This window comes from Anas platyrhynchos, chromosome 7, assembly GCF_047663525.1.
Source record: "Anas platyrhynchos isolate ZD024472 breed Pekin duck chromosome 7, IASCAAS_PekinDuck_T2T, whole genome shotgun sequence".
Lineage (NCBI taxonomy): Eukaryota > Metazoa > Chordata > Aves > Anseriformes > Anatidae > Anas > Anas platyrhynchos.
The window spans coordinates 34917933-34940241 of NC_092593.1; the positions used below are offsets into that span (position 1 = coordinate 34917933).

The following is a 22309-nucleotide window of genomic DNA, read 5'->3' on the forward strand; positions in this document are numbered from 1 at the left end:
ATCAGGCACTGTGTTTTTAAGTTACCTTCTGGAAAGTCGGGAAATATGGTGAAATTTTTCAGCAAAGAAGTTTGTGTGGATGCATTTACTTTTTTGGCTGAGTCCTGTAGAATATTTTTTTGTTTTACAGCTGTGCATTAAAATTTCCATCTAAGACACTTTCTGAAGGCACAGCATACCCATTTATATAGTAGTTCATTTATAAATTAATTCTTGTGTTGGAGGATTCTTGATTACAGATTATATCTAGTATATGGTTGGCTGTTTTATCAAAAAGGCATAATCAACTAGTATGGTGTAAATATCCATCTTTGTTTTCAAAGGCTTTCAGTCCCACATCTTTGGTGCTCATCTCCATACTGTCATGTGTTTCTCCCTTTCTAAAAATCATACAGTTGTAGTGGCTTTGATCTAATACCTGTTTATTGCAGTCACAGATGAATTAGATCATATGTTGAACTTATGCTATAGCAAACAAATGGAATTAAAAATAGGCCTTTTGATGTCCCTTACCACATTTGGATTCCCTTGAATAGATATTTTATTTTCATTATTGGATTTGTTTAATATTTTATTCACAAGTTCCGTATGCAAATAGTTTAAAAAGTATCATTATCCTTTATTGATGACAAAATGAATTATTACTCATTATAACTACTTCCTTCCCATCAAAACCATCTGCCTATCAGGTTGAGTGCCAAAAAGGAAAGATGTGGAAATCATACACTATGTTTTGAGAAAATGCAGAGTATGTCTACCTGTGTAAGAGTACAAGAACATATTGTTATAGATCCGTTCTCCGTGTATTTGAAGTGGGACGGATGTGAGGCACTTCTGGCCAGAAGTTGTGTAACCTAATTTGTGTGGCACCGAGCCTGAGTTAACATACCTTGCCTCTCAGCAGCAAGTTAATGCTGCCGCATGGCTTCCGGATTGGAGCTTTCTCAGCCCCGGTGAGCTGGGTGGAGCGGATGCACGATTGTCCAAACACGGTCAAGTCAACATGCGCTTATTGCTCCTTGAAGAGGTTGGAGTGCTGAGGCATGAGCATTTGGTGGACAGCCCAATACAAGCTTTATTAGAGCATTGCCATTATGTTACAGTTCTTAATGTTGCGGCTTATTATGAGATCTGTCTGTAAGGGTCTGCTACTTGGATGCTTTGGGTTCTTACAGGTCTTCCAAACGGTGGAAGGGGGGAAAAGAAAAGTAGAACTTAGACAAACTGGATTCATCCAGAAAGCTTACATGTGGATTTAAGTTTCCTTGCCATAGGTATTTAAATCTGTCAGTTCCGACACTGATGTAACATATTTTATTAAATATCCTGTATGGGAGGTTTCTTAGAGCAAAACATCCTCTTTCACTGGTATCCATGCCTCAGAGGCAAATTAGATTTCTTCGCTCTTCACCATTGGTGTTTTCTTTCCACATCTCTAGCTCATCTGCAGAAGGAAATTGGCTGGGGTGTTTCAGCACCTTTGTACAGTCTTACTTCTTTGGAACCATTTGCTGCTATAAATCAGAATGGTCTTGGGACTGAAACAGAAGGACAGCAATAAAACAGAGATGCAAACATTTGTTTTATTTTAATTTTGGCTCTACTTTCTAGGAACAGATGAACATAGTGCTTTGAATCATTGTAACATGAATAGTAGAGTACATAGCTGCAAAGGTCCTTTGAATAAAACCTTGCTGCTCAGTGTTGATAAACAAGAGTAGATTTTCCCCAATGCCCCTCTCCCAAGTTGATTACATTGGAAGGGCAGAGCTTTAATTTAGAAGTATGCAGAACTCCAGCATAATTTAAAATATTGCTTCTGTTAATATTAATTTAAATTTAATTCAGTAGTTGCAAAGGTAATATTTGTTTTCTAGAAGGACATACATTTATTTCATGTTTTTCTTAAAGGCAAGAAGATAAATGCACACTTCCGACACTAGTAACTGGTGGTGAGAGAAGTACTTTTCTGTAGTCAACTATTTAAGAAAGAAACATGTTTTTAAGTTTCTCAGAAGATTCACTCTAACAGGATAAACCACTGCAGTCAGAACTGACATTTATGCCTTTCAGTTTTTACACAACGGAACTGTTAAATGTTAATATACCATATATACTTCAACTTTGTTTCAACAATATTGTGTCAGCAATCACACTGGCACTTATTACAGTATATGTGTTAAATATCTGCTGACACCAAAAGATTCAATTCCACTGACTCAAACAGATTTTTTTTTTGTTACAACAGCAGCAAAATAATCTTTTGTCTTATAGCTCAAGCAGAAATACAAAGTTACAGGAAGAATTTTGAAGAGAATTCAGTGTTAATCAACATATTCTCCTACTGAAGTTAAGGAGAAGTTTATTTTTTTATTTTTTTTGTTTTGTTTTTTCTCTTTCAGCTGAAACACTGCAAGTCCCAATGCTTTGAAAAGTGTCTCTGGGGAAAAAATGTTTAAAAGAGCTAGAGTTGCTTGTTCTGTCAAGCCTTTGTCTCTTTCTTTGGAACATGAAAAACCTATTTAACCTAATAGCAACAAGTTTGGTTCACTAACTACAGCCTATTCAAGGTCTTCCACTGACTCCCATAGGCAGTGAAGCAGGCTCTTATATATAATTTCTAAGGCACAAATCATGTGTTCTTCACAAGATTAATTATATATTAATTATATATGTTATATATATAATTACAGCAGTCTAATAAAAACATGCAATTTGTATAGCAGGAGATCTCACTTTTACCAAAGTGCTAAGTAACAATGGAAGTAGGTCATGTTAGATAAATCTTACTGTTTTTTGTTTATTTGCTTATTTTGGCAAAAAGATTGTAAAAAGGGCTTGATTTTCATTAGCTTCTGTTGAAATGGATGACTTGCTGTAAGCCATATTTATGCTGAAGCAAGAGACAGATAGTATCTACTTTAAGGAGATGAAAACGTCATTCCTTATAATTACTTTGTAGAAGATGCTAAAAAATGAGCAATTTCCGACTGCTTACGATGCTACCCAATGGTAATCATTGTACCTAGGGATAATCCAAACAATGCCTTCCTCATCATTTCTGGAAACATTTTCCATTGTTCTTGTTCTGGCTTCTTCTGATGACGTAAGATAACAATGGGCAGTAATGCTTTTCACACTAAATGTTTCCGGGAGTCCCAGATTTGTGAAATAGCTTTGAAGGTAACAAAGTCAAAATAAGGTTATTTTCTTACTTGATCCCACATGATTGAACACATCTCTTGTGCCATCCCTTTTAAGGGCTAAATCAATACTTGTTCTCTACATAAGACACAAATATATGGCAGAAAAGTGAGCTGAGCATTTAAAAAAAGGCACTCGAGTAATTCCCTTCAAGTCAGTAAGCTGTATGAATAGGATTTATTTATTCAGTCGATACACAAACTGATTTCCTAATAGTCAACTGAAAAACATTTATTTTTATATGCAACAAAGGAATTTGTTGCATAACATTTGCTAAAAAAATAAAATAAAATAAAAATGCTATTGGTCAAATCTTAATGTTTTGTTCAACTAGTGGTTTATTATTATGATTATTATCATTATCATTATTTATTTATTTATATTTTTAATACCGATTTCAGCCAGCTCTAAATAAACCAGAGTTTGCCCCAAACCAACCAGGCAGGGATGTTCCCTTCTAGCTGCAGCATTGCAAATAAAACAGTTGAAGTGGTGTCTGGGGAGCCTGAGAATCAGTGTCTGTGTTAGAACTCTTGATTTCATTCTTTGGTGTAAATAAAACTTTTGTATTTTGTCTAAAATAGAATCATGTCCATAGGAGGAAGTGCTTTCTGGTGTGTACTGTACGGTATAAGAATCTCCTGTAGGAGACCACTTGTTTGAAATATTTGTCCTGACTCATGGAGGTGTTGGCCATAATCTCCAAATATCCCAACTGTCCCATTTGAGCTCTGAGTTTTAGAAGGTGGAATGGGAATGGCACCATTTCATTTTAATTTTTTTGGCTGTGTTTGTAAATTTAGTCCCTCAAAATTAAACCCATTTCAAAGCTTTTCCTGCACTCATCATGTCCATTCTTCCCCATTTTCTTACTTCTCTTCCCTTTTATTTTCTTCTTTCTTCCTATTTAGAAAACTCAGATCAAATACATGAATATTTTTAGGTTAATTCTTTATCTTTAATAAGCAATGGATTGGCTTTCCAATATTTATACTCGGCTATAAAATTATCATGAGAAGGTGGGTTTAAAGAACATTTATGGGTACTGATAATATAGAAACAGTCATCCAAATGGGTGTCTTGGGTCATACCATATTCTTATGAGTTTAAAAAAAAAAAAAAAAGGAGAAAAAAGTTATATGGTTATATTGAAGAATTGTCTATCTTTTCTTACTTCATATACAGTTCTTTATTTTTTAAATATATATAGTATATTTCTACTAATTAATATCATCACTGATATACAATGCAAATCGTATTTTGTTGAGATTTTAGGCAGTACAAAATTGAATTGATTAATTTAATTGAAATGGGTGAAAATAATAACACCAAAATATTTGCTTTCCATATTGGGTGCTTAATTAGAAATTAGGCAGATATGACAAGTAGGGAGGGTATTTCCTGATGGTTGACAATTCATTGAGCTGAGTGCCAACAGCAAATCAGAAGTCCCTTAACAGCCCTTAATTAATTATCAGGAAATACCCAGTTCGGGTGGAGTGGGTCATTATGCTTCTATTCCATGTAAAACTATGAAGGGTGAGAAGAAATCAAAATAATATACAAAATTAATTGTGCAAAGGTAGCACAGAGATCACAAAGCCCTGTTTATTCACTGTGTTTGGAAAGTGATACAAATAAGACATCATAGTTGCCCTGCTCATGACCACAGCTCAGACACCCACAATTTCCAAGGTGCTTTTAGTGCAATGGGTGTAATCAGGACATGTTTACCATGAGGGGGTAGCATTTCCTAAAATGCTTAAGTGAACAATGGTAACAACTCCTAAGTCTTCCTCCTAACCTATGTTATTTAGAAGTTACATTTATATTCATAGTTGAGAAAGGTTTTGGTTGTTAATATTTCACCCAGGATAAAATTATTCACTTACTTACCCAGGATAAAATTAGGTTACAAAAACTGCTGCAAGAGATGAGGATTGCTCTAGTGTGTCTCCTACTTTTCTTTGTAAATTGCTTGACTAATAAAGACTGAAGTGTAGAGGGGAGAGTAGAGAAGAAAAGCTTTATTGCTGTATTAGGATTTGAGATTTCATTCGTACACACCTGAGATCAATATTTTTGAGATGCATCTAGTATTTACAATCTCAGGTTGCTCAGATTCATACAGATGTGTTTTAGGTTAAGGTTTATAACCCTAGTACTGTAATGTCAAAAGTCTATCTCAAAGGTAGGGAATCATTCATGAATTTCTTATTCTTCTTTTGGTATCAGAATCCAATAATAACCCCATCTTGAGGGTTCTATTGTGTTGAACTCTTTGCTATATTTAAAAAATTCTAATGTTGAAAAGCTTTTCCTTAAATTTCAGAGCTAACTTGGGAAATGTTTAATGCTAACTAGCTTCAGTAGAAAAGAAAAATGCAATGAAGCACCTTTCATTTATGAAAGATGATCCAAATGTATTTGATATTATTATTTTTTAACACTTTCATAACATCGGCAGATCTTTTTGGCTTATATACTAGCTCTTACACAGAAAACACTTGAAACTGTAAAATAGCCAGGATGAAAACCTGATAATAGGTGATGACAGCTAAGTGTATTTCACTGACAGAGGTAAAAGGACTCCACCACAGAAGCACAATAGTGCTTTTCAGAAATTATATTTAACTCAAGCAGCTCTTACACTTCCTGTTAGATATCTCAAGGTCTCTTTCTTAAAATGATTCTTTTTATTGTCTTTTCTTTTCCTAGAAGATAATTTAAAAACATAATTAATTATGAGTTTCCAGTTTATAAAAGTTACATAAGTATTTTTTAATTTTTTGCTAGTCAAAGCTCTCAGAATTACAATTTGCTGTGATTTCCTTAACTGAAAAGTTTACTATAGATTTATTAAAAAAAAAAAAAAAAAAAAAGTTCAGAGTTCAGGTTAATATAATTTTCAAGGTAGTTTCAAGGGTATCTGGATCCAGTTTCGGAAAATGATAAAAATGCATAGCTGCATTGACTTCCATTTTCCCTTTTAGTACAGTTTTGAAGCTCTTTGAAATGTTCGTATTTACATAGTTTTTTTTTGTTTGTTTGTTTGTTTGTTTTTTCTCACACACATTCAAACTTCAGCATTTCAAATGCTTTGGGAGCCCAAAATTATATCAAGCTAGAATGACAGAGATTATTAAAGGGAGGATTCGTAATTATCACATGAGAGAGTTCATAATGGGAGAGATCTGTGCAGTTATACCAATCGTTTTAACTTTTCTGTATTTTAAATTTCCCATTAATATGTTCAAACTCATTTTATGTGTCAGAAATCCTGACGTATGATTTAGACACCAGGGGTATTCCAAATACTTAGCACTTACCCCTATTATTATTATTATTATTATTATTATTAGAACTAGAATTTGATGAGGATTTTGCTGGCTCACTTCCTGTGCACCAAGGCCATTCATATTGTTCAAAAGTAGATTTGACCATCAGGATGTGCAATAATTTTTCTCCATCAGCACCCGGTGCTTGAGCTCTCCAATTTGTTTTCCATCATTGGACTTTCAACAGAATGAATGTACAGAGACAGAAAAGTAATTCTAAGTGGTGTTGCAGGAGGACAGAGAAAGAAAGTGGGAACTGTAGCAAGTCTATAACAAAATAGTTCATTTCCTTATATTTATGAAATAAATGAGTTCCCACACATTATTTTTGGCCAGAATTGTTTTATATTCTTTTGAAGTGCCCTTGAGAATCAGTTGATAATGAGTATAGATAACTTATTTAGTCACTGGGACCTTTCCTTTTCTATAAGAAAATAGTTCAGGTTTTAGTGCTGTGTCTCAGCAAAATTTTACCATGATTAGGAAGAAAAGGAATTGTAATGTATTTTAACAGAACTCAAGAATACTGATGTTATTCAGTGGCTAGTTGTTTAAATTTAAATGGTGTTTACATGGGACAGGAAAAAAAACCCAACAAACTACTGATAAGAAACAATGTAGTAGAATTGTAAAGATCTTCCGACTGTGAGCTTTTCAGTGATTATTCTAATAATTCACGTACACTCATAATGGAACAAGATGTTTTGGACTTATAAATGAAGGGTGGATATTACTGCATAAACTATATACAATGCCTTTCAAGCTTTTTATTTAGATGCTGTTTATGTATGCAGCTCAATTCCCGCTAACACTGGAGTGAATGATACACCTTCAAAGGAAGCAAGAACACACCCTCTTTATCTGATCTAGTAGAGGTACAATGGGCCAATGAATACAATAATTTTTTTTTTGTTGTTTTGTTTTGTTTTGTTTTTCAGATGTAAACTTAAGGATAAGAGAATAATGTATTGTATAGGTCTAAGTTTTCCCAGTGGGAAATACCTATGAAATACCGTAGTATAGTTTTTGATTTTTTATTTTATTTTTTGTTTTAACGAGGAACAAATCATGGATTTTCTTTGCAAGCGGATCCTGTTCAAAAGACTCAGACATCTTTTAACTCAGCATCTAAATATAATTCCTGTTGAAGAAAACTAATACCATATGGCCTAAAACTTAGAGCTACTGATAATCTTCCCATCATAAACCTTAAAATCACCAAAGTAGTTAATACCATTGCATATCATTACCTGTTAACTTCTGGCATCTACGTTTAGAAGTTCAGACTTATTTCTTATTTTTCATTATGGTCTTATAATAACTTCAGTACATTTATAATGAGGAAAACTGACCAGCTTTTTGAAATTTCATCTCTCCTTGTCAACTCAATTATCTTAACTAGAAAATTTATGGAGAGATCATTTGGGTACAACTGGAGATAAGTAATTGCTTTACAGAACTAAAAGCAAGTGATTGATATTATGGATATGTTACAGATAATATAAACCTCAAGTTTCTTGGTACATTGTTTTGAATCTTCCCTTATTCCAGCCTGTCCTTGATCTAGTCAAACTTGTTATATTATCCCTTAATTATTTTGTTCCGTTTTGTTTTATTGCATCTGTGCAGTGCAAAAAAGAATACTGTGCTTAATATATATTGGGCAGAGACTGTACTGATGTCCATAAGGACATTGTCATTAACTGTACAGATTGTAAGGAAATAAATTTCCTTTCTAATTGTAATGAAATCAAAAAGACTAAATCTATTTAGGTAGCAAGATGTACTTATTTTTTCTGGAAAAGAAAAAAAAAAGTCATATAAGCTCTTGATAAGTGTTTCTGAAAATAGATAGATAACAAGATCTATGTTTTACAAGCCTCCAGCACACAGTTCTGCCAGACTATTGTTTTGTGCAGCGAGAAGTAAAGCACTGGCAAGTTTGCACAATGATACACTTGTCTATGACTTAATAAAACACATTTTTGAACCCCACGGGACTTTCAGAATAGAGATGCTATATGTAAATATATGTTTTATGCATTATCTCTTACAATGATCAAAGCTAGTTATAAAAATAATTATTATTATTGCTCAGAAAAAGAACAGGAAAACTTCTAAAACTGCTGGTGGTATCCTTGGAATTTGATTTCTCATATATTTCTTTGGTAATCTTGGCATTTTATTTCATAATGGATTTTGTTTATGGTACATATAAAATCCAGAGACCCAATTATGTCAGTGCCTGAGACAGTTTGCAATTATAAAATGTTTTTTCTTAGTTCATTTCAGAAATATATTGAAGTATGGTGGGGGGTATAAGAATATTAGTCTTCTTTTTTTTTTTTTTTTTTTAATATATGTACTGTTATCCAGTAGCTATCCCATTGCATTGGTTGTTTACACATTTAGCAATGTACTGTGACATTTAAACGAGACTGTGTATGTGATGTATTCAAGCACTTAAAAAAAAAAAACAAAAACAAACAACAAAAAACAACAAAACACTTTACCTTACTATAAATCTTGACTAATATTTTTCAATTTTAACTTTATTTTTCTGTACAGCAGTATCACATGTTCCCTTAGATGCTATAAAATATATTTATTTTCTACTATAAATTATGATAAAAGTGGTAAAATACCACTTGTTTTGTTTTCCAATCATTAGTGAAGACTCTACATATGTGTCTTTTGAATAAATACATTTTTATGATAGATCATCTGCTGGTGTAAATCAGTGGGGCTATTTATGTTGATATCCTCCAGTGATCTAATGCTAGGACTTCTTCCCACATCCCTGGAAGACAACAGAATAAGAGTATTTATACTTTAAAAAGACTTAATTAACCTAACATGTCAGTCCTTCCAATTTATCTGTTATGCCCTCTTCACTTGATTCTGTTCAAAACAGTAAAGGCATACCTGTGCCTGCGGTGTGGCTTCTCCCTGGTTTTATCCATAGAGGACCAGTGTATATAATATATATTAAAGGTAATCTTGGTGGCGGAACAAATGTGCTTTTTTGATTCGGTGTATCTCTAATGTCAAAATTTAGATTTGTTTGTTTGTTTGTTTGTTTGATTTTGTTTTGTTTTGGTGTTGTTATTTTATAGTGTTTGCAAGTCAAGGGATAATCAGAACACACTGGGAATGCACAGGTGTAACTATACAAAAAAAGCCTTGTATCTTCAGTATTTTTACTACTGCCAAAACAAGTAAGACCACACACAGCTTCAAGTTCACTTCCTGTGGTGTTTTCAGGGCTGACAGTCACGGGATGAAAGTTGTGCTAATTTGAATATATATCATTGGTATAGCTGTTGTCAAGAAAATTTCAAGGCAGTTCCTAGGCACTAAGTAAAAATACTGAATTCAGTTCAGACTACTATTTTTATGCTAAATGTATACAACAATAATAATGGAAAACATGTTTTCTGCAATATGAAATAATTTGCTGTTGTATTTGAATCACACATTTTAAATATTATTTTCATTACTCTACCTATTTCACTGATTTTCACCTGGGCTGTCATCTACTTACTATTCATAACTTTCCTTTTTTTTGTCTGAAGGGACTCTCTTTGCTTTAGAGAAAATAGTAATTGTCTGGTATTACTCCAGTTTTTTAACTTAGCCCAATGGTAGCCTTTCTGCTCCCAAAATTATTATCTGTATTTGTTATATGTGATAGGAAAGCTTTAGATTTAATCTGAAGCTGTATTGTGCAGGATTATGTCCATGCATATGTACACCAAAGCTTCTGTAAATAGAAAACAAAGCCAAGTCTTAGCATCTTTACCTGTACAGTAGCAATTTTATCCTGCCTTATTCTGTACTGCTGAAAGCAAAAATTTAAGTTGAGATTTCTGAAAAGATATCAAGTATTCTGATGATATCAAAAAATTTGATATTATTGTAGAGCTTAGACTGAGAAAGGGTCTAGTTTTGCCTAAGAGGCTTGATCATTAAATGAGTTCTGTATTCAATCAGCACTATATTTCCTTTGTTGGAAATGGAAGTTGCAGTAGTTATGTTTTACAGGAGCTAGATCTCGATGGTGTATATTAGACAATGCTCTGCATCTGATGACCAAATCAAACATCCAAGGTTAGAGGGCAAACAATTTCTGATTCCTAGTTGGGTTTAGCTGAGCAGTGTTAGAAGTCAATAGGAGACTGCTTTGAACTGCGGATGCTCTGGGCAGATACAGAAATCTATCATTTGTCACTGCACAAACCTCTTAATTTTCAACAGCAAAAGTGAGTGTTTGGTGTCATTGTGAAATTAGAATGACTTATTTTCATGCAGTTCTTCCATAAATTTGTTAGATCTTTGTGAACTTATTTTTAAGTCTTTTGCATTACTTAGGAAATTATTTATTCAGTTTAGCTTTCATTCCAAATAACCATACAGCCCTGAAAAGGCAAACACATCATATGATGGGTAGTTTCTTCAAGGCATAGATGCAGTTCAGGTGAAGGAGGACTTCACTTTTAAATAATGTCTAGAACAGATTCCTGTCTCCATCCCAAATCAGATCCTAAAATTTCTCTCCCTCTTGTTATCTCTGATTTTAATTAACTTATTTATTCTGAATGCTGAGACTTGCGTTAAGATTTTACAATTGTCGAGTAATTTGGGAACACTTTTTCAGGTATTTTGTCAAATGGATAAAATGCATATGAATACTTTTATTCTCAGTTGCAAAGATGTGGAAACATTCTTTGCTTTTGGATGTATTCTAATTGATACTTGGAGGATCCGTAGCATTCATTGATGATCTCACAAGTGACATATGTCTCATTCTGTTGTCCATGTTTTCATGTTTGACTTCATCAGTTATGTCATTCTTTGACGCTTTTCCTATTGCATTCTCATCACTTTTCTTATCTGTTTCCACATTTGTTTCCTTGTGGCATTGCCTCATTCAGTACATTACACCCTCCGAGTTCACTGACAGCTTCTAGATTCATTCCTTTCTTTTCTTTTATGTAAAGGTTTTGTTCAGTCTTTGATTTATATTCCTCTGGTGCCAGTCCCTTTCCTGTAATTTCAGTTGTACAGTGCTCTTTGAGAAGTACTAACAATTCCCTGTGTTTACTGAAATGTAAACCATTATGGGTTATCGTAGTCACGTTCTGGGGTTTTGTGTCTTCTTAGTTTTCCAGCATTTGTTATTGTATCTGGAGCTAAATTTGTGATAAGCTCAACTGCATTTGATTCAGGACATGCATGAGTTCTAAACTCACCGAGTGAGTTAACCTACCCCAGACTTACTTTTCAAGTAATTTCTCAGGCAAGATTCTGCTGTGGTCTCCTCCACATTCTCTCCCCTCCCTTCTCCAAATATATATCTTGCCCCTTAAACTGCTTTTTATCATTTCCTTAATTCATACATAAAAAGGAGCAAAGTATTCCATACTGCTGCTTTCAGTGTAAATTATTTTTGAATAATTATTTTTGAGGTTGCCCAAAGTAAATATGGAGTTTGTGCTAATAAGAAGGGAAGAACTATTTCCCCCATGAAAATCCGTGGATTTATATAGAATTGCTTTGAAACTATCATGTCAAACTCTCTGGTTTTCCTTGTTGCAAGTTAAATAATTAGCAACGTAAGCTTTTCATCTGAGTCTTTTCGTCATTTCATTGCTAAAAGATGCCATGGATATTGAAAATTAGGAATTAAAAATAAAAATATGTTTATGACTGGAAAGTATGAGAATGTAGCAGTATCTGTTTTTATTTTATTTTTTACTTTTATGAATACACTATTTGAACAAAAAGTCTTGATATCAATACACTTATTCAAAATATATAATGTGCTTTAGAGGAAACAGGCTAGGCTGGTGACTAAAATGGAGGGAAATATGTTTCATTCAGAACTTTGTATTATGGTGTTTTGCTGACAGTGAATTAAATATCTCTAATGTTCTGCTAGCTTAAAAACCATATAAGTTACTGTAGTTTTTCATTAAACCATAATACATGTTGAAAATTAACACCTTTCCCTTTATCAGGAAAGCTGAGAAATTTCATTAGAATTTAGAATCTAATTTTAAATTCAAATACTATTGAAAAAAAAAAAGATAGAAAAGCAGCTTCCCTTTCACATGTTGTGAATTTATCCTCTGGCGAATTGAAATTGCAAAGAAATGTCAGTGATATTAATTGTCTGGAGTGGTGCTGCACGCCAAATTGATCTTTACATACTGTCTGAAACTTCCTAAATAGAATAGACCAAGTTGCGTGACTTATTTCACTTTTATTTATTCATTTTTTTAATACTTACATGCATTTTTGCAAACATGGTATATTTTTCTCTTTACTTATTTTTACGTAATTGTGGGATAGCCTACAGAATATGAAAAAGTAACTCAGCTGACAATACTTAGCATGTTTCTTAATTGTGTTTTTGCTTAAGCGTCCAGAATACCTAAGGATATTTTTAGTGCACCCTAGTTACTTGCTGTATACCCAGCTGCTTCCATATGTTTTCTCCAGTGGAAGAGGGACTAAATCCATTCTTCCCCATTCCAAGCTGTAGTTTCTAAAGAGAGGAAACTTGGGCCTTGTGATGTAGGCACCTTGTACAGTCAAGGAGGTGCTAGTGAAAAAGCAGCTGGATCAGTAGGAGAGCACAGCAAATGAGATAAGCAACCTAAGAATTGCTGTTGTGAATGAGGATTGCCTCTGTTTTCTTTTGCTCTGTGTAAATACAAATCGAAAACTTGCCTACATGCTTGCTGTCTAAGAAAAGTGAGTCAATACTCTGTCAATGCAGAGGGAGCAGCGTAAGCCACATTTCCTGCCTGAAAGCCACAGTGCTTCCAAGGTAGAAGTGGTTTTGTGCTGCACCACTGCAAGGGTAGCAATTTCTGAGAATGGCTGGCCCAGAAAAGATATCAGGTAATGTTTGACTGCTTCAGCCTTTGATGGGAATCATGTCTATTGTAAGAAAAGTTCTTGTTGACACTTCTGTTAATCCCTTGAAGAAGGATTCAGAGAATATTTTAATTGGAACTTCTATTGATTTTAATAATATTTCTTGCCGGGGTGTGTTAGCCCCAGCAGATTCTAACACTTTTAACATGTTCATTGTAATGTTTCAAAAGGCTATTGCAGGATCCGTAATAGAAATACACTAATGGCCAGTAGCATTCCCATTCCTCTATGGTAAATCTGGAGGGTCCATAATCCTTTACAGGTACTCATTGTAGGTAGGCAGATTTTGTCTAGGGGCCAAAATGAAGCACAGCATAATTCTCAGAAGAAAAAATAATAAAGACAATTGTGAGAATGTGTTCTCAAGTAAATTTGACTCTGTCTGTTTATAGTATATGTAAACGTGGAGGGATAAACGGGAGTTCCTGAATGAGAACTATTGTTAGGAAGAGTGAAACTCACTGCGGAATAGGAAAAAACAACTAAACTAAACAAACTAAGAAACAAAGGGCTAGCAGGTGCAGAACTTGGAAAAAGAAAAAAAAAAAGTTTTATTTAAACATCTTAAAATTAAAAGCAGAGATTAATAGTAAATCCGTTGTTCTGAAGAACTAGAATATGATCTACACAGATTTACTTCAACCCTCTTTGATGTTCTTAACTGCCACGTAGCAAGTAGCAATGCCTGATTTTGTTGATGAGTCTTTTCCTCAAATTTCGATTGGTCGTCATCTTTGCTTCTTTTTTTTTTTGTATGGGCTTCTACTTCTTATTTAGATGCTTCAGTGAGGATCTAGGAACTTTAAGCTTTGTAGATTTTAACCTTAAAAATACAGATACAGTAACGAATATTTGCACTGTTGTAAAACAAACAAACATTTAGAAAGCCCAAACAAAATTCAAGCCTCAGGGGAGCTAGACACTTTTGATACACAGTACTTCTGCTATAAGGGATTTGTATTTTGAAGGGACCAAATAATAAGAGAAATGTTGTTATCTCATTTAAGTACATGGGATGAAGAACAGAGCAATGAAGTGACTTGTTAATGTCTGAGCCAGGAATAGAACCCAGACTGCCTGACTCCCCAGGCAGGGCATGAAAAGAGATTGCTGTTCTCTCCTCCGTGAGCAATTAGTGAGGGCTACCTGCTCAACAGCCTGCGTTTGACCAAATATACACTGTATATCTTGTTTAATGAATTGTGTTTTTACTGGAATGGAGGTCAGTTTTGAATAAATGTTGTAACTCATTAATGAGAAATTATTTGTTGGCTGATTATGTCAGTGCTGGAATATTACTTCTTGATAATCAAAGTGACTATATCATGGAATTTATTTTTCTGGAATTTATTTTTCAGGGAATAAGCATCAGAAAAGTCTTTTCAAGACAGTCTTTCCTATGCAGCCGCTGTTAAATTTATTCCTGAAATACACAGTCTGTCTGAAAGAGCAGTATAAATCTGTCACCTCCAATATGGTGGACAATACAAAAGCAAAAGTTTTTTTGTTGTTTGGTTAGTAGGTTGTTTTTTTTTTGTTTGTTTGTTTGTTTGTTTGTTTGTTTTTTGAGTTAGCATTGTCTGGTGTGTACAGCCTAGAACTCGTGCTTTAAAACCAGCCATTATCATACAGCAATATATGTCTTAAGGAAATGTTCTTATGGTTTACATCTTTAAAATAAATTCTTCAATATTTAATTATAATCCAAGCCCTACGGATTTGTGATTCCAGCCCTGCTGGAAGCTGAGTAGGGTAGAGATACAAAACTTGGAAAAACTTGTCTGGCATGTCATCTTTTTCAACTGAACTTAAAGAAGTTATGTCTGCAGAAGAAACTAAAAAATTACTGAAATTTAAATATTTACCTAAACAATGTTTAGAACAGTCTGAAGCTTCCAGAAATGTATTACCTGATTCCACAGAAAGTGTGTAGAAGGGTGGGTTACAAGATACGGAGATATGGGGTTTAAGTGGGAACCTCTTTGCTGAGTACAAGAGCTAGGGTAAAACTTGGACTTTGCACACTGTGTATTCCCAGACATGTCCTTAAGCTCTCTTTAATGAATGCCATTCTCATTAAATTAAATTGGACTCATGCAGATACCAATACGATAATTGAAGGAGTTCTTAATTTAGAAGCAGTTTATATGGTTATTCCACATGAAGTAGCAGCGCTATAAATTGTTAAAATCAGGACAGGGATATGAATTTTCAGAGATAAATTTAACAGTAATAATTGCTAATCTCCTGTGGTGAGTCATTGCTTTAATTCTGAGAGGGTGGTCTTGGGAAAATAAAATAAAACCCTCGCTACTCTTTGAAAGAGGAAAGTGACCCTGGTTTTGAAAAATTATAAATTATTTTTCCTAATGGCTACTGATTTCTAGCAGGCTAAAAATCCCTCCCTCCCACCCCATCCCCCCTCCCTTTTTTTTTTCTAGTAGACTAGAAATCTAATTTATTTATTTATTTTTCTCCACTATCATGTGAAAACTTTTAGAAATTGAGAAGTTTTCAACATAAAACTGCAAAGACCATCTACTCCCTTACTGTACTAACATTTGCTCCAAAAATTAGAATTTCTACCAATACAGAAAGCCAGCAGAGCTTACTTTTTTTTTTTTTTTGTGTGTGTGTGTGTGTGTGTGTGTGTGTGTATGTGTGTATGTGTAGCATTTTACCTATTGGTCTCAGAGAGAATGTAATAAATTCCTCATTTCTAAATATTTTAGCAGAAAGAACCCTTATTGTAAGTGATGTGAACAAGTAATATCTGATAACTTATTTCTGCCTGTGTCAAAATCAACAATGTAGTGATCACATTATGCTACTGACCACAATTTTTAAACTTAGAATAATTCTGTAAATTCTTTGCTTTAAAAAGAAACAAACAAAAAAAGTGGTCTGTTTAGAATTCAGTTTATAGTTTACTCAGAATAGAATAACTGAATTTCAGCAAAGTTGGCTTCCAGCCAAGCTTTGTATGACCATTTTTGTGTAATAAAAATAATTCAGTGTTTAACATTGTATTGGAATTGCATTCTCAATTGCATAGTTCTTTGTGCCTTTCAAAAAAAAAAAAAAAATCCCAAATCAAAACAACTAATATTGGACAAATCAGACATTAGCTTAATGTGTAAGTATAATAAGTATGTGGATAATAAATTGGATTGTAAACATGCTGAAATGTGTAAAGAAGTTCCTATCACTGCCATTTATACTAAATTTGTTTTTTAATGTTCTGTTTTTTCTTAGGAATCTGGTTCATCACTCATACTCAACAGAGCACTGCTTGCTGAATATTGTATGTGCATGTGCAGGTGGGTACAACTTTTAAATATTATAATGTATTTTAAATGTTCCTTCAAAAGTTTTACTAACTCCATGACCAAATGAAGAGGAGAGAGATTTTTGTATGCTTTGCAATGTTACTGCAATGAAACAATCTGCTTAATTAAATTCTGGCCATCTCTTGTGATGTTGGATGGCCTGGAGAGAGGAGGGGCCATCCAGTAACATTTTACTCAGACAGTGCTTAGCTGTATATTTGGCTCTGGAGCCAGGAAAAAACAAACAAACAAAAAAATACAGATGTGGAACAAAGCTAACAGGAGGGAGAAGACGATCAGGTTGTCAAAGCCGAGTCCTTGATGTGTTGGCCAGTTTGTCCACAGACACTGGAGAGGAAAACATGAAACATTTTATTGAAGAATTGGTGCAAAGAGTTCTCTGCAGGAAGCCCTCTGTGGTCTTCCTAATGGCTGTAGCCAGAGAGCTACTAGTTCTGAACTACCTTCCTCATACATGCAGACTATATGGAAAGCAGACAATTTTAGAAAATAACTTCCAGTTGCTGAACTTCGATGTAGTTGCTGTGTATGTCCAATTTCTCCTCTTCCTCCAACCCTTGCCCAACCCCTCCAGATCTCTCTCAAAGAGGCTTTTTCTGTTTTTCAGTAGCTCTGAAAACATTGCATTTATTTCTGTGATTGGACGAAGGTAAAAATGAGGACAACTTGATAGGTATACCTTTTATTTTCTCTCATGCTCCTGTCGTGCTTTGAATATTACTTTTTTTGCTTAGACCACATTACTCTGCAAATTCTATATCTCTGTTACTCTTTTATTTGTTTTTAACTCAACCTATGAGTCCAGCCTAGCTGTTTTGCTTCTTTCCTTTATCAAGAATAGACTTTCTACTGTAGCTTTTTTGGCTTTAGATCAAACCTATAAAAATTCATTTTGGTACAAATAGAACATACGTGGTTTCACTGCAAAATGAAAGCATAGATTAATTTGCTCTATAGGTAGTGTAGACAGAAACACTCATCGTATTAAAGTTTCATGACAACTCTCATTGTAAGATTACATTTTCTGCTGCTTATAACTTTATAAAACTCTGATTTTTGGGATTTATTTCCTTTGTTGGATGTCTGCCTTAGTCTGAGATTTCATTAAAAATACAGCCAAAATGTTTTAGACATTTCCAGGGAGCTGGAAAGATACGCTGAATTGTTTGTTTAAATAATTATTGAAGTATTGTAATGGAAATGCTCTGGTGGATTTCTTCTCCTGAGATATTACTTCAAATTTTGGATGTGTCAGGGTGGTACTTTTTATTCTGTCTTGGGAAACACTTCAAATTTACCCGACTTGTAAGTTTCTGAAGTCACATTTTGCATGTGCTCAGTACTTTCTAAAGACTGCCAGACCAAAAAGTCTGGAGGAAAAAAAAAAAAAAAAAAAAAGAAAAAAAAAGGAGAAAATAAATTAAAAAAAAAAAAAAAAAAAGGAAAAAGAACTATGCCTTTCGTAATTCCTTGTGCTGACCAGAGTACACAGATCTCAAAAGCCAAACCCTGTGGAAACTGAGCATGCCTCTGCCCAAGCATATGTGGGTTTTATAAGGGCTTTTCTTGTGGCTGCTTCCAGCTTATGTTAGCTATGTCATAAATATATTATTATATACTGAATTCAGGCAAACTCAGATAATTAGAGAAGGTGGATTCTTGTGAAACTTTGTTCTGTCACTGTGAATATTCATTATGATTCAGCCTTTAATGATGCGACTGCATGCTCCTTTTTGCACAGGAACCAAGCCTCCAAGGAGCAAACAAGATGAATGTTGATTGTTAGTCAGCCATTTGTTATTTAATTTTATCCTCCTTTATTAATGTGTATTCTTATTATCTTATTCATTACAGACTTTTCAAATCCTACTGTGAAAAACAAAATGACTCATTTACTGGTGACATTCATGTCTATAATAACCAAGTTCTTCACCCTCCATTAATTGGTTTATGACATGTAACCACTGAATGGTCAGAAGGTAGAATTATGTTCATACTGCAATGGAAGAACTGAGATGCAGCAACAAGGCAAACCACTATCATTGGTATACTCGAATACAGTTTCTTTTGACTTCAGTTCCTGCTATTAGGGTACAGCATTTCAGTGGTTTGTGTCCTAGGTCTTCAATTTCAATATTTAGGACATGTGTATGTGAAATACAAAAATGTGTTTCATGTTTTAGGAAAACAGAAAATCATTTTCCTGCTATTATAGTTTGATTCTTTAATCAAAATAGCTAGCTGAGAATAAAGCAGTGCAAACCTAGCCCTAAAAGAGAAAGAAGAATGAACATTACTAAGGTGAAGTTTAGTTTGAAGACATGCTTGGAACTCTACAGAAAAAGTCAAGGATATTTGGCAGGACAGAAATAAGAACAAGACATGAGCTTTTGCAGTATACCTCTACCTTGCTATGTCCCCTTCTGGCAAAATGAGGTGGGGGTTTGTAAAAGCATGATAGGCAGTCTGGATTACTTCTCAGATCAGAACCACCAAATGCCATTAGATAGGAGCAATTTCCATAAAAATAATAGCAGTGACTGTGTAAGCATGGACTACATAACATAAACATAAATATTTGCACAAAAGATGGCTGAAGTAAGGTTGTTTTGACCACTGCCACTCTAGCATTTCCTGGTTGTTTTGCTATAGCTGAAGATAATTGTCTGCATGTGATGGCAAGAGGAAAATACTCAAGTATAATTTTCATTCTCCCTACTGTTTTCACAGAATCACAGAATTATAGGGGTTGGAAGGGACCTCAAGAGATCATTGTGTCCAACCCCCCTGCCAAAGCAAGTACCCTAGAGCAGATTGCCCAGGTAGGCGTCCAGACTTTTTTATTTTATTTTATTTTATTTTATTTTATTTTATTTTATTTTATTTTATTTTATTTTATTTTATTTTATTTTATTTTATTTTATTTTATTTTAGTCTAATACAGCATTGATGAAGATAGGATATAAAAACAAACAAACAAACAAACAAAAAAAAAAACCAAAGAATAATAATAAAGATTCGCATCCACTGAATAAAATGCTGAAAACAAATCCAAGCAAATTCTAGGTGTATTTGGAAGAAATGGAAAAACCTATTGACTCTTTAAGTTGAAGTTTTCCCTGGCAATGAAATAGGATGGAATTTGTGATTACATGGTAAGTGTGGATTCAGAGTGGTGTTCTGGATTTCACAGACACATTTCACATTTGACCTAAGATTAAGCAAATTAAACTTTTTTTTTTTCCTTTGCCACATGACACTTAAAAAACAAACAACAATAAAACATTGTAATTGTTATTTGTTTGGATTTTGTAAAAAAAAAAATAAATAAAATCTGTTCATCTTATCTTAGATTTATTAAATGGGAGGTAATTGTCAAGATATCTTGTGACCATTGGGTTACTTCATAACTGAGGTTGTACTGAGCCTAAATTTGGGGGGTTTGAAACACTTTCCTATGCTCAGTTTCCCAACACACTCTCATTCATGGTACTCAAAAGAGTAGCAGGGTATGACTCCAGTGAATGGCATGGTCTGGTCTGGGCCATGGTAAGTCAGGTAAATCTGTTAGTAACGCTGGTATAATCAGACAAACTGTGAGTGCACTGGGGCATTCCAGAATAATTTCTCAGTCCCCACTGTGTTTGAAATCTCTCCACAGATAATTACTAACACTGATGAAATTCTAGGTTTTTATTTTTTTCTTTTCATACTTCAGCGAAGTTTTAGCATAGTCCATTCCAAAAGATGCCAAAGCCAAGTTTCTACTGGAGTTGATAGGTTAACAAGTGATTAATACTCCTATGTGCTTTCTTTGTAGAGTGTCTAACCTGAAACGTATTATTTTTTAAAGTGTCCATTATGATTGCACACAGTCTCCAGCCAGTTTGCAAGTGTGCTGTGCTAAAGCACCAATGTTCAGTGTCTGCTACGAAGAATCATGAAATTCTTAAAGTATGTTCTAAGGCCCTTTAAAAAAGCAGTACTTTTCATATTGATTCAAAGAGAGATCGCCTGAATTACATGACCTAAAATGACTTGCAATGGCCATTAAAAAACAGATTAGTTCAACGCACTCTATTTTTCTTTCAAGATTTTAAAGTGGTAGTAAGAGCACTTGTGGAGTCTGTGGTAATCAAAAACTGTTTTCAGTTTAGGGGTTCATATCTACTATTTCAAGTTATATTCATCTCTCATGTATATATTGCTATGTAACATGAGAAGAACATTTCACCCTTGACTTTTTCTTTAAAAAGAAAAGTCAAAGGTGAAAAGAGTGTCTTCAAACAAAGTCTTTTCTATCTCTATCTCTAAAAATATTTATTGATTTATTTTAAGCAGCATATGAAATCCTATAGAGTTTTGCAAGGTGTTCTAACATTTAACTTTAACTTTTAAGAGATAATGAGAAGACGTCTTCTGAGAGAAGTCTCCTGCTTAACTCAAGCTATGGAACATTGAGCTACTGCTGTAAAAATCAAAGAACCGAAGAAATCAAAACAGTCAGGTAAATGTTATCTTAGACTGACAAAGGTTGAATTGCAATACGCTGGTGTTTTTATCCAAATTTTATATGATTAAATTATTTGGCTGTTGTAAATCAGATAACTGCAATGGATCTACAGTGACTCAAACCAGCTGTTTGATTATTTCCATAAATTATTCCTGGCCTTCCCAGCACTCCTTTTTAGTTCCATAAATCAAAACCCAACCAGTGAGTTTTGGCTGTTCTGGAAGATGGCATCATAAATTGTTGTCTTAACTTAAAAGCACTTTCCTTTCCAGCTTTTCTGATAACGAAATATTTGGGGTTTTGTAGTTGAAACTCAGAATTATAAGGAACATCATGAAAAATATGTTCAAGTTCACATTGTTTAAGTAATGATTTGTAATCACAAACCACTGGATTTCTTACACTAAATGCTTTTCAGTTTGCCTCTAAAATGCCAGAACAACATGCCTCTTGTGGAGGGCAACACGTCATTTACAAAAAGACTATATTCAAGACAGTCTTTATTGAATATACCATTCTTTACATCCAGCTTGTTAGTCATTAAACATGAGAGAGAGAATGATTTCTCTGGGATGATTTTTATAATCTTTTCTACACTGGTAAACACTCACTTTAACAGATAGTTTTGTTCGTGGATTCATTAGGATTGATATTTTTAAGGATACATTTAATAGTTTTCAAAACTGAGCCATTTGGATTGCACTGTGTGTGACTCTTATCTTCCTTTTAAAGAACATTGCAGGCTTTTACTGATTTGCCGGAAAACCACTGTTCAAAAACCTAATCCATGTAATAAGTAAACAAGGAAACGTTAAGAAAACAGAATATGTTTGTAGAGCTGCCAAGTTATTTTAAGCTTTGGAAATGATCTCATAATATGGAAAATAAAAAGGAATGTAAATTACTTAGTAAAAGGTGGGAAAATGACAGAAGTTGAACTGTTGTAATTTTTCTTCCTG

General features: G+C 33.9%; 1 long non-coding RNA gene across 2 annotated transcripts in view; it reads right to left on the reverse strand.

The window, feature by feature from the left end:
* Positions 1-303: 303 nt before the first annotated feature.
* The window catches only part of LOC119717438 (uncharacterized), a 41259-nt gene continuing 19253 nt past the window's right edge, over positions 304-22309 (reverse strand). The window contains exon 4 of one of the 2 annotated variants that reach the window (XR_005266967.2): positions 304-1538. This is a non-coding gene — a long non-coding RNA (uncharacterized lncRNA). Of the gene's footprint in view, positions 1539-17006; positions 17165-22309 lie in introns of those variants that run through there. The other variant, XR_005266968.2, reaches the window with a different exon arrangement.